General features: G+C 46.7%; 1 pseudogene; it reads right to left on the bottom strand.

Annotated features, from left to right (window-relative positions):
- Nucleotides 1–2,988: 2,988 nt before the first annotated feature.
- LOC126261528 (5S ribosomal RNA) lies at nucleotides 2,989–3,106 on the bottom strand (annotated as a pseudogene).
- Nucleotides 3,107–18,444: the final 15,338 nt, after the last annotated feature.

Raw genomic sequence — 18,444 nt, 5'->3', positions numbered from 1 at the left:
GAGTACCCTCGGCGAAGATTGGTGAATGATGTAGGCCCTGGCAGTTGACCCTGAATGTACATAAATAACTGTAACATACTGCGTTTGCATATGAAAAGGAATCCACATCTGTACAACTACACTATTGATGAGAAATGGCTGGAAACAGTATCTTTCGTAAAATGTCTACAAGTAACCATCCACAGCGACCTTAAGTGGAACGACCTCGTAATCGAAATAGTAGGAAAAGGAGATGGCAGACTGAGATTCGTAAGTCAAATCTCAAGGAAATGGAACTCATCTACAAAGGAAGTAGCTTATCTGGCGCTTGTTCGACCGATTGTGGAGTATTGTTTATCAATATGGGATATTTACCATGTAGAACTGATAGAACAGACAGAGGAGATGCATCATGGGATCGTATAGCCGGCCCTAAAGTGTAACCTAGATGCTCAATAAACTCCATTGACGGACGTTACAAGAAGGACCTTACGCGTCACGAAGCGATTTGCTATTAAAATTTCGAGAGAGCGTGGAAGAGTCGGACGTATTACTTCCGCCCATATATTTATAGAGTATTGGCCTCGACGAGAAACACAGAGGCCTACCGACAATCATTCATCCCACGCGCCATTCCCGAGGGGAACCGTGAAGGAGGATCAGTTAGTGCTACCAGGAGTACCCTCCGGTACACACCACTTAAGGAGAATGATCTAGATGTAGATATAAACCATTGAAACGAACGCCGACAACGATCCTTTCCGAAGATACAACTGACTTCCTTCCAGTCTACGCCCAATCAAAGGCTGTGTCCCATCGCAAATGACCTCTTCGTCGATTGTACGCTAAATGTTATTCCATATTGCTGTTATAGTTGTTGAGTGCTACTTAAGTACATAAATTAGTGAAATCAAAGTGAAGTAGAAATTAGAATACAAATGGAAAACTTGGTTTAGTTTAGAGAGTTACATACTCGCAAACAGCGGGCCGAACAGCAGAACAGAAGAAACAATGAACATGAAGTCAGCAACTTCCACATAAGCGGGCGCTGTCGATTCAGCCGTCAGGGCATCGCCCGACCGGCTCACGTGTTTCTCAGTTGTCGTATGTGAGCAAAGGCCCTCGCCTACATCTCAAGAGCCAATGACCGACGTTAAGAAGATTCTTCGAGAAGCTTTTCAACGTGACAGAAGAGGCAATGACCGGCTCACGTGTTTCTCAGTCGTCACATGGGATCAAAAGCCCTCGCCTACATTCCAAGAGCCAATGACCGACGTTAAGAAGATTCTTCGAGGAGCTTCTCCACGTGACAGAAGAGGCAATGACCGTAAAGTCGTTCACCTCCAGTAAACTGAAGTGAATAAATACGCGAGACGCAGTGGGCCAGACAGATTCAGATGAAGACAGACGAAAACGGAGTCGAAGACGGAGACGGAGACGAGAGACGAAGAAGAAGCGTAGCAGTAGTTTTCAGTCAGTTTCGGTGCTGAAGACCGTCATGTAAGAAGAGTCTGCATCATGCACAGACGAACCAAGTCCGCCGCTGTAATGGAATAGCAGGCAGCAGCCGCGGCGCCAGAAGACAGAAGTTAAAAGGTATTTGAAGTCGGGTTTTTACATACCCGGGTGACTCGTGAGGACGGGAAGGAGACGGCCTCACATCAGTAGTCACCTGTGAGCTGGGATGAAGACCTGACAGCCGAAGACTGGCAAGCGGGAGTCCGTGGTTCGAGTCCGGGACACTGGCCTTCCCCCACCGCGCCGCTCCGCTGGTCGACGCACAACACACGCGGCAGCATAGAGAAGAGAAACACTGGGACGCCACACCCAAAGTATCATCCGATGCACGACTTCGCTCGCAATAATTAAACCGGCCACCTCGCGCTGCGCGTCTCCCGTCAGCTGGGCGAGAGGGCGACACGAGATACACACCGCTACGCGTAATCAGACGCCGCCGCCGCCGCCGCCGCCGCCGCTGCCGCTGCCGCAGCAGAAGACTTCACAAACGACACAGCTGCCGCTCTCTGAACCAGAATATTCCGTAAGATACAGTTGTACAAATCTTTAATAAAAGTTATCTTATGTAAAAATGATGTTTCATTCGACCTCATACCCGAGCCAAGAAAGAACCCACCCTGCCCACATGTTGATAAGAGAGAAAAGTTATTTAATATTTTCACCCTGACAGAATGCTTTAGAATGCTCATCCTGACAATTGACTTGCGTCAAACGAGAAAACCCAGTTACATTTAGTGACAGAAGTGTCACATTTAGTAACACAACTGTTACATTTGGTATCAGAAGCCGTTGTAGTTGTTACATAGTGTACGGAAAAGGGTAGAGAACGGTATCCGGAAAATGTAGTAAAGTCGTGAATCGATCAACCAGAGAACGTGGCACAGCCGTGGCAATGCGACTGGACGCCAGATTTCACAGCTGCGGCTGCTGCTCTGCTTTCAGAGTGCCTAACAACTAAACGAGGTAAGTGAGTGACTGCGCTTTGAGCTGGCTGCCGAACTTTCTCGCTTCAGACCGTGGCCGCCCCACCGATATCGATCCGTGGCGCCCCTCTGTCGCTGCTGGGGAAACGAACGACTCGCACCTGAGCCACGCAACTCGGCCCCGTTGTGCTAGCGGCGGCGGCGGCTGCTACGTCACTCCAGTGCTGGCGGTTGCTTCACGCTACCTGCTCTCACAGCTCAGAGGCGCTGCACAGGTATTCTTTCATTCATAGCGCCATCTTATTACGTGCCTTACGACTTCTCCTGTGATTTATATTCCTGTCGTGATTACGAAACAAAATAAGAAGCACTCCTTCTGCAGGCCACGAGTGGCCTACCGGGACCATCCGACTGCCGTGTCATCCTCAGTGGAGGATGCGGATAGGAGGGGCATGGGGTAAACACACCGCTCTCCCGGTCGTTATGATGCTATTCTTGACCGAAGCCTCTGCTATTCGCTCGAGTAGTTCCACAATTGCCATCACGAGGCTGAGTGCACCCCGAAAAATGGCAACAGCGCATGGCGGCCTGGATGGTCACCCATCCAAGTTCCGACCACGCCCGACAGCGCTTAACTTCGGTGATCTCACGGGAACCGGTGTATCCACTGCACCAAGGCCGTTGCCACGAAACAAAATCCTATATGCGTATTCGTAAAAATAACGTTGATGTTCAAAATATCCACGGGTGTACTGCCGGTCTACAGCGTCCAACGGGCACAATATTTCGGCGATCATACATGTCGCCATCATCAGGTGAACTGACGGACTGAGCTCCTGTGAACGAGCCAGCACGGAGATCCGTACAATATGGCTGCTCATAGGGAACTGGGTTCGGTCGCGGCGGCGGCCGATTTAAATACGCTCCGCCCGCGGCAAGCTCCCTCCGCCGTCCGCGCCCCTCGCCACGGTCGCGTGGTGGAACAGATTGCGACGGCGTCTGAGATGACGTCGGAGTGATGGCTCTGTCCGTCGTGGTCGTCAGAACTATACGTTTGCTCGATTTACTCTTGATTAACCCAATCGTTGGTTCCCAAGCCTTGCTAAGATTATAGCCACAGTCACGCTTTATGAAGTCGTCAATGGTGCGATTATCGATGGCCTCTCTAACAACGCTATCCCAGTATCTAGACTGTACCAGAATCCTCGTGCGTTCATACTCCATAACGTGATTTTCCGACAATGTTCAGCGACCGCCGACATGCTCGGATTCATCAGTCTCCCATAAGGACTACACAGATAAGATGGAGAGCCTGCTAAATGACGATTTCTACCGGAAGATCAGCGTTGACCCTACAAAGAAGGTGGAGAACAAGACGAGGGCGCTTCTCAAGGACGCAGATTTATCGGAGGGTGACGCATAGAAATTGTAACCCCAAGGTCCGGTACCGCCTAGACTATATGGACTCCCGAAGGTTCACAAAGAGGGGGTACCATTACGCCCCATTGTCAGCAACATCAGGGCACCTACATATTTGTTGGCCAAATACCTGACGGGAATATTAAGTCCTTATGTGGGTAAATGCCCTCAACACATCCGTAATTCCGTGGATTTTGCTAAACGCCTTGATAGCTTCAGGTTGGATGAATCAGATATCACGGTGAGTTTTGACGTCGTTTCCTTGCTTGCGAGGGTACCCCTGCGAGAGTCACTAGAATTGATTAGTCAGAAGTTTGACGAGAAGACCACTGAACTTTATAGGCATGTCTTGACTTTCACGTATTTTCTTTTTAATGGGGAATACTACGAACAAACGGAGGGAGTCGCCATGGGTAGCCCACTCTCACCGGTGGTAGCGAATTTGTACATGGAGAACTGCGAGGAGGAAGCCCTGTCGCCGGCCGAAGTGGCCGTGCGGTTAAAGGCGCTGCAGTCTGGAACCGCAAAACCGCTACGGTCGCAGGTTCGAATCCTGCCTCGGGCATGGACGTTTGTGATGTCCTTAGGTTAGTTAGGTTTAACTAGTTCTAAGTTCTAGGGGACTAATGACCTCAGCAGTTGAGTCCCATAGTGCTCAGAGCCAAAGGAGCCAAAGAAGCCCTGTCATCATCCGAATGGAAACCTACTTGCTTTTTACGTTACGTGGACGACACGTTCGTCATCTGGCCACATGGTTTGGATAAACTCCTTGACTTCCTTACACATCTAAACTCCATTCACCCCAACATCAAATTCACTATGGAGACTGAAACGGAGAGTAAATTACCTTTCCTTGACGTCTTGGTCAAGAGAAGAGCTGACGGCACCCTAGGTCATGGGGTGTATTGGAAGATAACGCACACTGATCTGTATTTGCACGCAGACAGCTGCTACCACCCTTCACAGAGGAATGCGGTACTTAAAACTCTAGTACATAGGGCGCGCACTATCTCTGACGCAGAGAGTCTACCCCAGGAATTGGAACATCTGAGAACTGTATTTCGAAAAAATGGGTACTCAGAGTGGCAGATTCAACGTGCTCTCCGCCCAACGACTACAGCACAACCTGTGGAGTTGGATGAAATCACGAGGGAGGAGGTAGGCACTGCGTATATTCCATATACAGGCGCACTCTCTTGGAAAATCGCCCGCATTTTGAAGAAACACCGGGTCGGAAATGTGTTTTGTCCTCCGAATAAAACTCGTGCACTGGTGGGGAGCGCCAAAGATGGCCTCGGTTTGAGGAAGGCCGGCGTGTACCAGATTCCGTGTCAATGTGGTAAGTCGTATATTGGTCAGACGATGCGTACCGTCGAGGATCGATGCCGTGAACACCAGAGGCACACTCGACTGATGTATCCGAGCAAGTCGGCGGTCACTGAACATTGTTTGTCGGAAAATCACTCTATGGAGTATGAACGCACGAGGATTCTGGTACAGACGTCGAGATACTGGGACAGCGTTGTTAGAGAGGCCATCGAAATTCGCACCAATGACAACCTCATAAAGCGTGTCTGTAGCTATAATCTTAGCAAGGCTTGGGAACCAGCGATTGGGTTAATCTCGGCGGACAGAGCCATCACTCCGACGTCATCTCAGACGCCGTCGCAATCTGTTGCACCGCGCGACTGTGGCGCGGGGCGCGGACAGCGGAGGGAGCGCGCCGCGGGCGGAAGGTATTTAAATCGGCCGCCGCCGCGACCGAACCCAGTTCCCTCTGAGCAGCCATAGCGTATGGATCTCCGTGCCGGCACGTTCACAGGAGCTCAGTCCGTCAGTTCACCTGATGATGGCGACATGTATGATCGCCGAAATATTGTGCCCGTTGGACGCTGTAGATTGGCAGTATACCCGTGGATATTTTGATTATCAAATACGCCGGGAGAAAGTCAAGAATCACCACGTTGATGTAATTATGCTGGTAAATTCCGCGATCCAAAGACACAGGAGGAGAAGCCACAGCTATGTGTAATCACAACTGAAGCAGAACGGCGTTAGATTTTTTATAACCAGACTGTCCAGGTTACGAAGTTTTCAAATGACTCTAAGCACTATGGGACTTAACATCTGAGGTCATCAGTTCCCAAGACTTAGAACTACTTAAACCTAACTAACCTAAGGACATCACCCACATCCATGCCCGAGGCAGGATTCTAACCTGCGACTCTAGCAGCAGCGCAGTTCCGGACTGAAGTGCCTAGAATTGCTCGGCCACAGCGGCAGGCTACAGTTTACGAAACAGCTATTAGCTACAACTGCGAAGAGCAAGCTACAGCTTGCGGACAGTAAGCTAACATCCAGAATTGACAATACATTTAAACTAGTTTACCTGACAAGAAACGTAAGTGCGATAACACGAGGAAAAATTCAGCCAAATTCTAAACATTCTGTTGGATGGTCAAACACAAGAGTTACGATTGGTTACAATAAAAGGATGAAAACTCTACATAAGATTCAAACACTGAAGCGCCAAAGAATCTGGTATAGGTATGCGTATTCAGATACACAGATATCTAAGCATGCAGGGTCTGGCGCAGATGTTAGATCGGTTGCTACTGCTATAATGGCAGGATATCGAGATTTAAGTGTGTTTGAACGTGGTGTTACAGTCGGCGCACGAGCGATGGGACACTGAATCTCCGAGGTAGTCATGAAGTGGGGATTTTCCCGTTTGGAAATTTCACGCGTTTACCGTGAATATCAGGAATCCGGTGAAACATGAAATCTCTACATCGCTACTACCGAAAAAACATCCAGGAGGAACGGGACCAACAAAGACCGAAGAGAATCGTTCCACGTGACGTGACAGATTTCAGCGCTGCGCCACCAACAAGTTTCAGCGTGGAAACCATTGAACGAAACATCATCGATATGGGTTTTCGGAACCGAAGGCCCAACCGTGTACCCTTGATGACTGCACGACACAAAGCTTTATGCCTCGCCTGGGCCCGTCAAGACCGAGATTGGAGTGTTGATGACTGGAAACATGTTGTCTGATTGGACGAGTCTCGTTTCAAATGGTATCGAGTGGATAGACATTTACGGGTATGGAGAGAACCTCGTGAATCCCTGTATGTCAGCAGGGAACTGTTCAAGTTGGTGGAGGCTCTGTAATGGTGCGGGCCGTGTGCATTTGGGGTAACATGGGACCCCTGACAATTCTATACACGACTCTGACAGGTGACACGTACGTAAGCATCCTGTATGATCACCTGCATCCATTCATGTCCATTGTTCATTCCGACGGACATGGGCAATTCCAACAGGACAATGCGTCGCTTCACGCGTCCAGAGGTGCTACAAAGGAACACTCTTCTGAAATTTAAACACTTCCGCTGGCCACCAAAATCCCCACACATAACATTATTGAGCATATCTGGGATGCCTTGCAACGTGATGTTCAGAAGAAATCTCCAACCCCTCTTACGGATTTATGGACAGCCCTGCAGGATTCATGGTGTTCATTGCCTCGAACATTACTTTAGACATTAATCGTGTGGCGGCACTTGTGCGTGATTGCGGGGACCCTACACCATAATAAGCAGGTTTACCTGTTTCTTTGGTTCTTCAGAACATAAGGTATCCATTACTGAGGCCAGAAGTTTGACAGAGAGCTGAGTGATTTTACAAGAAGAGGAACATGAAGATTTTGGGACACACCATTAAACTTGCGATTTACAGACGTAAAGGCTTACAAGTCTCCTTGTTATGAATCCATACGCCCCCTAAACTCTACCTTATTCTCTGTAGATATACATTTGTGACTACAGAATCGTCGCAAGATTTCTTCGAGTAGACGTTCCCTAACTTTATCCAATAGGATTTTGTGAGAATTAGGTAAGCTTTTATTCCAAAAAACCCCTTTCGAGTTCCTCTAATATCTCTATTACACTTTTATATGGCCTGTACCAACATGTTAGATCGTAGCAGAGTGTATCTGAATTCCTACATAGTCCCTTGTCGTAATTGTATGATTAAGTCTAGAAACGATGGATCAAGACACTGACACATTGTATCTGACCACCTGTTGATATTCTGAATAACCACTTTTTGCAGCGAGCACAGCTGCGACCCGTGCAGGCGAAGAGACAACGAGGTTCTGAAACGTACCGAGAGGGACGTGGAGCCTTACCGACTCCAGTGCAGTGGCCAACTACACTAGGTTTCTCGGTTGAGGATCAATGGCGCGAACCGACTGATCGAGGTAGCCCCGCTGATTCTCATTTGATTTTAAATACGGGGAATCTGGTTCAATGGTTCAAATGGCTCTGAGCACTATGGGACTTAACATCTATGGTCATCAGTCCCCTAGAATTTAGAACTACTTAAACCTAACTAACCTAAGGACAGCACACAACACCCAGTCATCACGAGGCAGAGAAGGGAATCTCGTTGCCAGCGGAGTACAGTAAACTGATCCTGGTACTCTTTGACCTACTGCGTACACTGCGAGCTCTGTGACACGTTGCATTGTCCTGGTGGCAGATACCATCGTTCCGAGGAAAATAAAACTGCGTGTAGGGTGAACATTGTACCCAAAGATAGATGGATTCTTGTGTTTGAGACGCCCTGTTAAACCTACAGGACAGTACAGGTAGCTTAAATTGTGGAAAGAGGCCAAAATAAGAGGCTGTCAGTTACACTCGAACATACAACTTTATTTATTTGATGAAACATTAGAAGGGCCAAGAAAATTAAACAAAAAAACACAGCATTAATTTTTAGAACTTAATAACCGGCTGAAGACGCCATACAATCTCATGCCTTAAGGGCAAGTCCACTTTAATTTAAAATCGGCTGAAAGTCAATAACTTAAAATTCAAACGAAAATCAGAAATTTAAAAGGCAGCAGGCCTTATCTTAAATCAGTTCTTTCTATTAGGGTGAAGGCCCAAACAATCTGATATCTTAAGAACGAAACAATTTTAATTCAAAACCGGCTGAAGGCCCAACAAAGACCCAACAAAATTAAATTTTTAATAAAGACAAAGGTTTACTTAAAACAGTTCATTAAATTAGATTGAAGGCCCAAGCAATCTTACGCCTTAAGGGTAAAACAACCTTAATCTGAAAATGGGCTGGAAGCTATACAAATACAATCAACAAAAACAAACAAGAAAAGGCAGTACACCCAAGGGTGCTCAGAAGTTTCGAGGGTCAGCCTGAAATTCAAACACTAACGCTCGGTTAGGTGACACAGGCAGTCGACCCAACCATTCTCGATCGGACGACGACCCAACCGACAGACAGTCAGCGGACCCACCGACAAGATAACTTCCGCTCCACCCGACCAGCACAAAACAGGGAGTTCAATTGAGCAATGTAGAAGGTATTGGTGCCCACGACAAATTATACATTGAGCTGTCAAACTACACATCGTGTCGGACAGCGACAACACGATGAGGAAAATACACTGCCTGAATTTACGTCAACGGCCAGGGCAGGTAGCCGGAACGTTAACAGCCACAAGGCTGATGCATTTCAGTTCAAAATAACGAAGTACAGTTAAACTCCACTGGTGGGTGGCTAAAATTTTCCAACTTGAAAACACACGTTGTTGCTCGCGGGAATGTCCCAACAGCCGAGAACGAAATACAAACGACACGATGTGAACAGTCGTGACTTCCTGGTAGACTATATCGAAACTCAAATTTCGTGTCCAGGATCGGTGAGGCACGGACCTCGTAGCAATGGGAACAGCAGCACACACTCCCACCCGGAAACGGCGAAGGACCAAATATACGTCGGCCGATGAGACGACCAACCGAACGACCAACCAACGGTCGTCCCGCTCCAATCTCCCTCCGTCGGACAGTTCATGTGTGTCACCAGCGGTCGGCGAGCACTGGCTGTCGGAGCCTCACCGGCACTCCATCACCGACTTCACTGCTGCTGCGTCCCGACTGCACTGCTGGTCCGCTCCGAACTTACTGCCAGACATACGACGACCCGGAAATACTATCGGTCGCTCCAGAGTTAGTACGACAGTGCACTTATCGATACGCGCTGCTGCTGCCGCTCACGGGCAAGTTAGGCAGGAAGTTAGTGACGCCAGTAAATGGAATAAGAAAACGAGGCTGCAGCACCCTAATAGAAGATGACAAACAGTAAATGGGACAAACGTGAGCTGCGCACGGCTCAGTGTTGATACACTGTGTCTTCCAGAATGGCGAGATTGCCCAGGGTATGAGACGACATCATTGCCCAGACTATAAGGCATGTGTGGTGTTTGCTTTCGGACGCTTCACGCAGTACACGCTAACGGCCATCTGTCCGAAGGAGCGTAAAATGTGATTCTTCTGTCGGCATCTGTTTTAAACAGCGCCATTTTGCCATGTGCTGTATTCTTTAACAGCAGCGGCACGCGAACGTTTTAAAAAATTAGCCATCTCGGAAATGCTTCAACCCTTGGCTCGAAAGCCAATGATCGAGCCCTTTCGAACGTGAGATGCATCGCTCCGTTTCCGCATAACGACAACAGCTACGCCGTTCTTTCTCGTCCGGCCGACACGCTTTTCTAACCATCACTGCTAGTGCTGCCACTTGCCGTTGGTGAGTGGTTGTTGCACACTGAGCTCTAGCAGAGGCGGTGGTCACATTAATGTGACTGGGGAGTGTGTCATTGGTCGCACTAGCGTTTTTCATGTACTTTTCTAACAAAAAAATGGTTCAAATGGCTCTGAGCACTATGGGACTTAACATCTATGGTCATCAGTCCCCTAGAACTTAGAACTACTTAAACCTAACTAACCTAAGGACAGCACACAACACCCAGCCATCACGAGGCAGAGAAAATCCCTGACCCCGCCGGGAATCGAACCCGGGAACCCGAGCGTGCGAAGCGAGAACGCTACCGCACGACCACGAGATGCGGGCGTTTTCTAACAGATACCCTACTCGTTTCAGCCATCCTTCCAGCAAGTCTAAATCTTCCATTCGCCTTTTTCGATTTTACGTGTAAGTGGTCTTCGATACCGCTTCTTAGTACTACACCAAAGTACCCTACGATGCTATGCATCCAAGATAGTCACCACAAATCTTGTAAACGATTTCTGCGTGTTCCTTCCCTATGTTACAAGGGATTATCTTGGCTCTGTCACATTTAAAAAATACTACCGCGTCTTCACCAAATGGAATTTTTATCGCATTCTGAATTTCCGTACTATCGTCCAACGAGGACACTTTCCTTTGGACCAAACGATCTTCAGCGGACATTCTCGTAGCGCTGCTGATCCTGTCTGATACTGAGAACTCTAGTACTACTATTGCCAGTTTCTCGACCACATCCGTCGCTACTTTCGTTTGTGTTGATCATTGCCACTATAATATGACTTACATGATTCTACTAGATAAATATTCATCAAACCAACAGCACATAAGCTTAGATGGTCCTCATCTTGGTATCAGGTGCATTATCGAATGCTTTAATAAATTTGTGAAGACGGGATCTATTTGTCTGCCTGCCTTACCGTGTTTTACTTAAGCTGTTTTTCATGAATCTGTGGTGATTCCTTAGAGATGCCAACTACGTGCTGGGGCAGGACGAGAAGTCGTACATTTGGTTTCCGTAGACAATAGCAGTATGAGTTGAGTCATCCCAGCATGCCTTGCTGCCCGACTGAAAACTGTCCGAACTTCTCATCAGTTATCAGTCTACAGAGAAATTTTTTTTTAATACACTATGTGATCTAAGGTATGCTGACACCCCCCCAAACATACGTTTTTCATATTAGGTGCATTGTGCTGCCACCTACTGCCAGGTACTCCATATCAGCGACCTGAGCAGAAATTAGACATCGAGAGAGAGCAGAATGGGGCGCTCCGCGGAACTCACGGATTTGGAACGTGGTCAGGTAATTGGGTGTCACTTGTGTCCTACGTCTGTATGCTATATTTTCACATTCCTAAACATCCCTAGGTCCACTGTTTCCGATGCGATAGTGAAGTGTAAACGTGAAGGGACACGTACAGCACAAAAGCGTACAGGCCGACTTTGTTGGCTGACAGAGACCATCGACAGTTGGTCGTAATGTGTAATAGGCAGGCATCTATCCAGATCATCACCCAGCAGTTCCAGACTGCATCAGGATCCACTGCAAGTACTATGATAGTTAGGTGGGAGGTGAGAAATCTTGGATTTCATGGTCGAGCGGCTGTTCATAAGCCCCACGTCAAGCCGGTAAATGCCACACGACGCCTAGCTTAGTGCAAGGAGCGTGAACACTGGACGAATTAACAGTGGAAATACATTGTGTGGAGTGACGAATCAAGGTACGCAATGTGGTAAATGCCAGGTGAATGTCATCTGCCAGTAAAACTCGGAGGCTGTGGTGTTATGGTGTGGTCGTGGTTTTCATGGAGGGGGCTTGCACCTCTTGTTGTCTTGCGTGGCGCTGTCATAGCACAGGCCTACATTGATGTTTTAAGCACCTTCTTGCGTCCCACTGTGTGTATATAAACACAGTGTATTTCACAAGTGCACGTCGTAATAGTGAAATATGCAGCTAAACTTTATAAAACTGAAATATAGACTTGAAAATAATAACAAATGTACAACTAAGAGGAAAAACTATCACCAAAGCGTAAGTATAACAATGATCCTTCATCTTTATAGATCTCCAGCAATATAAACATGTACATGAATGTGTAAACACCTGAGGATTGCCTCAAGCCCGAAACCGCTCGTGTTACGAATAAATAATCTTTTATTGTGACCGGTAGCGGAAATTTTTCTGCACCCTATAAAGGAACACTCACGGAGTTCAACAGCATCCACTATGGATAAAATTCACTTAATCCATCAATATAATCTGGAGAAAATCTCTATAGTGTAGCTACCGTCCCCGTAATACACTGGTGTGCAAAACTTGAGGAAGAATGTAGCTTTCGTATGATGTGTCACTGCCAAGTAACACATCGCGATAAACTTGGACCACACATAGAAAGAACTGCTATAATTTTTGAGGAAGGTAACTGAAAGAAATACGCAGTTGGACGACCAGAAATGACACTTTACTCAATATCAGTACTTAGACTGAAGTCACTGCAGTTTATTGTAGTCCACTGCACATTACAGAAGGTGGGACACGGCCCTCTTTAGGGCGTAGCATGACCATGGATGATAATGCAAGCTCTACATTGTGCTCCCATGCTGGCCAAACGTTGGCAACAAGTTCTTTTGGTAAGGCGCTTCATCCCAGCGTGGTTGACGACTCCTGGACGATAGATGTGAACGTGGACGTGGACATGGACGTGCAGCAAACACGTGCGACTCTTCAACGCATCGCACACGTGCTCGATGGGATGCAGATCGGTGAAACGGGTAGTCCTGTCCAGGATATCCGCTCGCTGCAACAGCTTCTCCACCAGCACTGTTAGATGCGGTCCCGCATTGTCATCCATAAAAATGAGGTCTGGGCCAAGTACACCACTGAAACAACGCAACTTGGGAAGGAGTGCAGTGTCACACTGGCGCTGACCGATGAGTATTCCGTGTTCAATACGGCCCTGTATGCCTTCATACACCTTAACAGGCGGACCCACTCTGTTAAACAATGTTCCTGGGTGCATTAAATGTTCACTCATCTCGCCATACGAGGGTAGCTAACGCACTCGGGAACATTGCCGAAAAAGATCGTTTTTGTTGTCCAGATGTTAGCTGTGTGCGGAGGCATAATGTTGTACGAGGTCTTGGAACGAGAGGATATTCGGCGAATGGGCTGGACTGTTCGTTTCACTTAAATCCCACTGAGCCCTTGTGGGGTGGGGAGACCCATTGCAGCACGACTGCATGGACTGTCAGCCATCTATATGTTGCCAAGCGCGCTGGTGGAGCAATGGGATGCCCAACCACAAGAACTCCTTACCAGCTTTGCATCCAGCACGGGAGCACGTTGCGGAACGTGCACTGCAGTCCATGGTGATCACACACCCTATTGAAAACCATGTGTCGCCTTCTGCAGTGACCAGGGGACCATCATAAATCACGGTGGCTAATCGCGGTGGTTATTGTGAATTCTTGCCTTATAAAAAGTGCGTCATTTCTGCTCGTCTCAGAGCGTACTGTAAAGTGTAATAACGGTTCAAAGCATCCTATTAAAATTAACCGATGGTTAAAGGTATTTTTCTCCACACAAGGGACGCCATGTTCATGACGTTATGTCAAGTCCAATTCCCAAAAGATTCAAATTTTAACCCTCAAATACTACATAGTGGGTTCCTGAATATAACACTTCCCACGCCCGGGTTCCCGGGTTCGATTCCCGGCGGGGTCAGGGATTTTCTCTGCCTCGTGATGGCTGGGTGTTGTGTGCTGTCCTTAGGTTAGTTAGGTTTAAGTAGTTCTAAGTTCTAGGGGACTGATGACCATAGATGTTAAGTCCCATAGTGCTCAGAGCCATAACACTTCCCGCAGAAAGGATATGCCAGGATAAACAAACACAATTGGTTTCAGTAAATACTGTACGCGCTTGTTATCCCCAGCATAACTGGAGGTAGCTTGCTTACCTCTCGTCTTGTAAACATGTACTTGTCTCCAAATTGGTTTCTTTGCCACTGGCCGCAGGCTGTGACGTGCGTGCAGTGATCAATGCAATACGAAGTATCAAACGGGGAAGGATGCACTGCAATCACAATTGCAATAACGGAGTATCGGGATGCCGTTGGGTTGTATTTCTACTCATAGAAGTCAAAAAATGAAGAAAAAGATACTGAGCAGGTCTACCGATAATATTCATATCAACATTCTTGGCCATTAGTCATCAGATGCCGAGCACTGTACAAGTCAGAACAATACTTCATACGATCTTAGAATCATTATGAGATCGAACAAATTTGTTTTGCGAGACATATTTATGAATCAATTCCGACTTTGCACGGAGCTGCACTTCCAACGCTGGTTCGCGTTTTGTCACCTCAAAGACGAATCCTAGACTGACTACTGCAGTCTGCAGCGTTGTCATTGGTCTATCCTTCCAGTAAACACTGCCATTATCTGAACTTTCCAATTATCATTTCCTGATAAACTGAGTGATATTGAAATTACTATTAACAAGTAACAATCTCAGCATGGTTGTAGCTGTACATTAATATTCAAACAGTAAATTTGAATAATAAAAGATTAATTTCTTGGCGCTCAGCGTGGTAGTTGAATCTGTGTTCCAGTACGATGCGGGTCTTGCTCGCCCGGCAGTTCTCAGGCTATGTGAACATCCGGCGCGTCGTTCGATGAGTCTGCTTTATGATCCTACCTAATCGATAGCCTCCAGTGAAAAAATCTTCCTGCACTGTGTTTAAAACATAGCAAGAAAAATGTATACATGTGGGCAGTGACGCAATAGCTGGTGGCTGTTATTACGTCACCCTGCACGTTAGCCATGTTTTCAGAAGTGCTGTTGGGTGACCAGCTGATTTTAAAAGTCCATGCTCTGTGCACTCATTCTATGAAGTCTCCCTCTTACATTAAACGCATCAGTGCCACACCATTATTAGCAAAAAATCGAACTGACCTCACAACAAATATTAAATTAATAGGTACACTTTTAACAATCTAAAAAACTGCGTACTTCTATCACGTATAGCTTCTCACGATAATGTGAAATGACCAGCAGCTGTCGGGAAGGGCTATGTTCTTGCACCTCGAACTAGTAAGCATAACCTTGCCAAATGACACACATTTCAGAAAATATTTTCTGGCGCTTTTTCACTATCTTTAGCAGTGCTTTATTTTCATCACAACCTGTTACTTGACCTGTCTGGTCGTAAACTACATCATTCCTGGACCACATAAGGCTACAGTTTATATTGCAGATTTTAAAGTCGTAGTTCTGGTTAACGACGTGACAGACAGCATTATCTTTTTCACAAGTTGATTTATTTATGTACTCTTCACCCTCACCTGCATTTGCCGTTATTCCATTACTACTTCCCTCAGTACAACAATGTAATTAATTTTCTGTTACTTCATCATTAATATTGTTCTGTTTACCTTTTCCAACAGCAATACCTCAATGTACATACAGCATAATGTTGCCTCGACGAAAAATAACTGCTTCCTTGGCTCACGGTGCTTTTATGTTAACGTTTTCTCGCAGTCCTCTTGCTGTACCATACTCATTTCCATGTACGAGAATTATTCTGCACCAAGCAGAAGGGGGCCAGCCTGTGTGGCCCATCGGTTCTAGGCGCTTCAGTCTGGAACCACGTTAACGCTACGGTCGCAGGCTCGAATCCTGCCTCGGGCATGGATGTGTGTGATGTCCTTAAGACAAGTAACACTCACGGCTTAAGGCATTAATGACAAAAAATTCAAACTATATCTCGGCTGAAAGTCACAATAGTAATAATTTAAAAACTGTTTCACGGCGAAAGGACTGAACAGCAATCTTTTAGGAACCAGTTAACTTCTTCATCTTACAATTACAGTTATTAAAAATATTTTTAAATACAATCATCAAAATCTCACTGCTAGAATACCATTGTCTAATTAAAATTTTAAGACAAGTAACACTCACGACTGAAGGCCTTAATGACAACAAATTCAAACTTCTCAGCTGAAGGCTCCCATAGTAACAGTTTAAAACTGTTCCACGGCTGAAGGCGTGAGTAGCAATCCTTTTAAAAACCAGTTAAACATGTACAAACTTGAAATTACAGTCATTAAAATATTTTTTTATCAGAAACAATCATCAAATCTGACAAAATGAAGGGGGGGGGGGGGGTCGCAGGCGTTGCTCCAAGGACTGACCTGGGAATGTCCCTCAAAACTTCGAAAGCGATGAAACAGGCAGCCAAGAGTTGCATTCACTTCACGAGATGTTAAATCAGCCTAGTGGCAGCTTAAACGCATGACCAATAATCAATTGCCGAATCTACGTAATGTGTGTTGACCAATGAAACGATGGAATAACACGTCCAAGCCGGAACCGGCGGTCAGCACTACATCTTCAAACTTCTGTGTTTAGAGAATCCAGAAGCAGAACAGAACCACTACTACCAGAGTAGAAAAAAAGAAAAAAGAAAAAAAGAAAAATAAACACCATCCGGCCCACAAATCAAGGAACTACACTCCTTACCGTACAGCAGCACGAAGGCGAGGAAAAGTACACTCCCGTAACATACACTAAGCTCTAGGTCAGGTAACAGGGGCGTTAGCTGCCTAGGCAGGAAAAATACCACTGATTGAAGTTCTCAAATAATAACATATAGAATGCAACACTTAATAATAAGAAGTGGAGAAAGTATAATTAGGTTCGCCTTCCCCAAACGCTCCACTCGCTGCTCTTCGTCTCGGCAAGCAAATGGTGGAGGTTTCACTATTTGAATTAAGGCCCACTCAACTTAAACTTCCTGGGTCCAGTTGACGAGGTTGTACCCCTCGCAACTACAGCCCTTCCATCCGGCAGTGCATGCGTGCCGCCAGAGGTCCCGGCGTGTTTGGCGCTGTGCGGACCTTGCTGCTCCTCCGTCCCCAACCGAACTCCGCCGCACACGACACGGAAACAACACAAGGTCTCCCCAAAGATACTACCACCGTTACTAGATATCTATAACCGCCGCTGCTGCCACTAGCTTACAAACGGAGTAGCGCTAATGAACACAATAAGAAGACGACAACCGTAACTATACCAACTGAACGATGCCAACCTAGCAACGGCACCAACGTAAGCCGCAGCACTGATCAACCACCCCCTCCCCCCCCCCCTCAAATACAAACCCGGCGGCAACCCAACTAATGGTCTAACCAAATTTAATTTTATCAAGATTGACCCGGTATTGCTTACCGGTATGGTTGTCGTTAACCAGAAGACTGACTGGGCCTAAAATACGCATAACTGTACACGAAACCACAAAACGGGGAGTAAACTTTCCAAGATTGCCAAGACGCACCTCCCTCCCGGGAAAATTACGGACATATGCCTGATCTCCTGGCTTACCTCTGAAGCCTCGTCGATGACGGTCGTAATGATCAGCTGGTCTGTTGTGGGCCCTGAGAATATTGTGCCTCGTGCGATTCCAGTTTTCCTTGACGACCTGAGGGGTAATGTCCGCAGGAATTAGATCTTGAATCCGTCATAAGTTAGAAAGGGGGCAATTAACAGGACAAGCAAAGGTCTGGGAAACCGGTGTAGCCTTCAAAGCCATATGGCTGTCGGTATTGAAGGCAAAGCAAAGCGAAGGGAGACTAGAATCCATCTTACTGGGAGACTTCTGATGAAAGAGAGTGCGGATTTAAGGTTACGATTGACCCCCTCCGCGAAGGAGCCCTGCGGATAATACGGAGTGGTAGTCACGTGCTTCACACCGCTTTGAAGATGGAGGGCTTTATGCTTGACCTCTGCTTAAGTCAGTATTACTGCTTCAGTCAGTATTACTACTCAGGACACATATTCGTTGAAAGCACCGATGACGGCTGTTAATCAGTTGAAGTCGATTTGCAACAGTGAATAAATAAAACATGATTTTGCGACTGGTTACGGCTTATTAGGTAATTTTATGGTTTACGGTACTGCACAACTTTGGAACCACATGGAGCTGACCATACATA

Source organism: Schistocerca nitens, chromosome 5 (genome assembly GCF_023898315.1).
Source record: "Schistocerca nitens isolate TAMUIC-IGC-003100 chromosome 5, iqSchNite1.1, whole genome shotgun sequence".
In the NCBI taxonomy this organism is placed as follows: Eukaryota; Metazoa; Arthropoda; class Insecta; order Orthoptera; family Acrididae; genus Schistocerca; species Schistocerca nitens.
The sequence above is the reverse complement of the archived record's forward strand: the minus strand, read 5'-3'. Positions and strand labels throughout refer to the sequence as shown.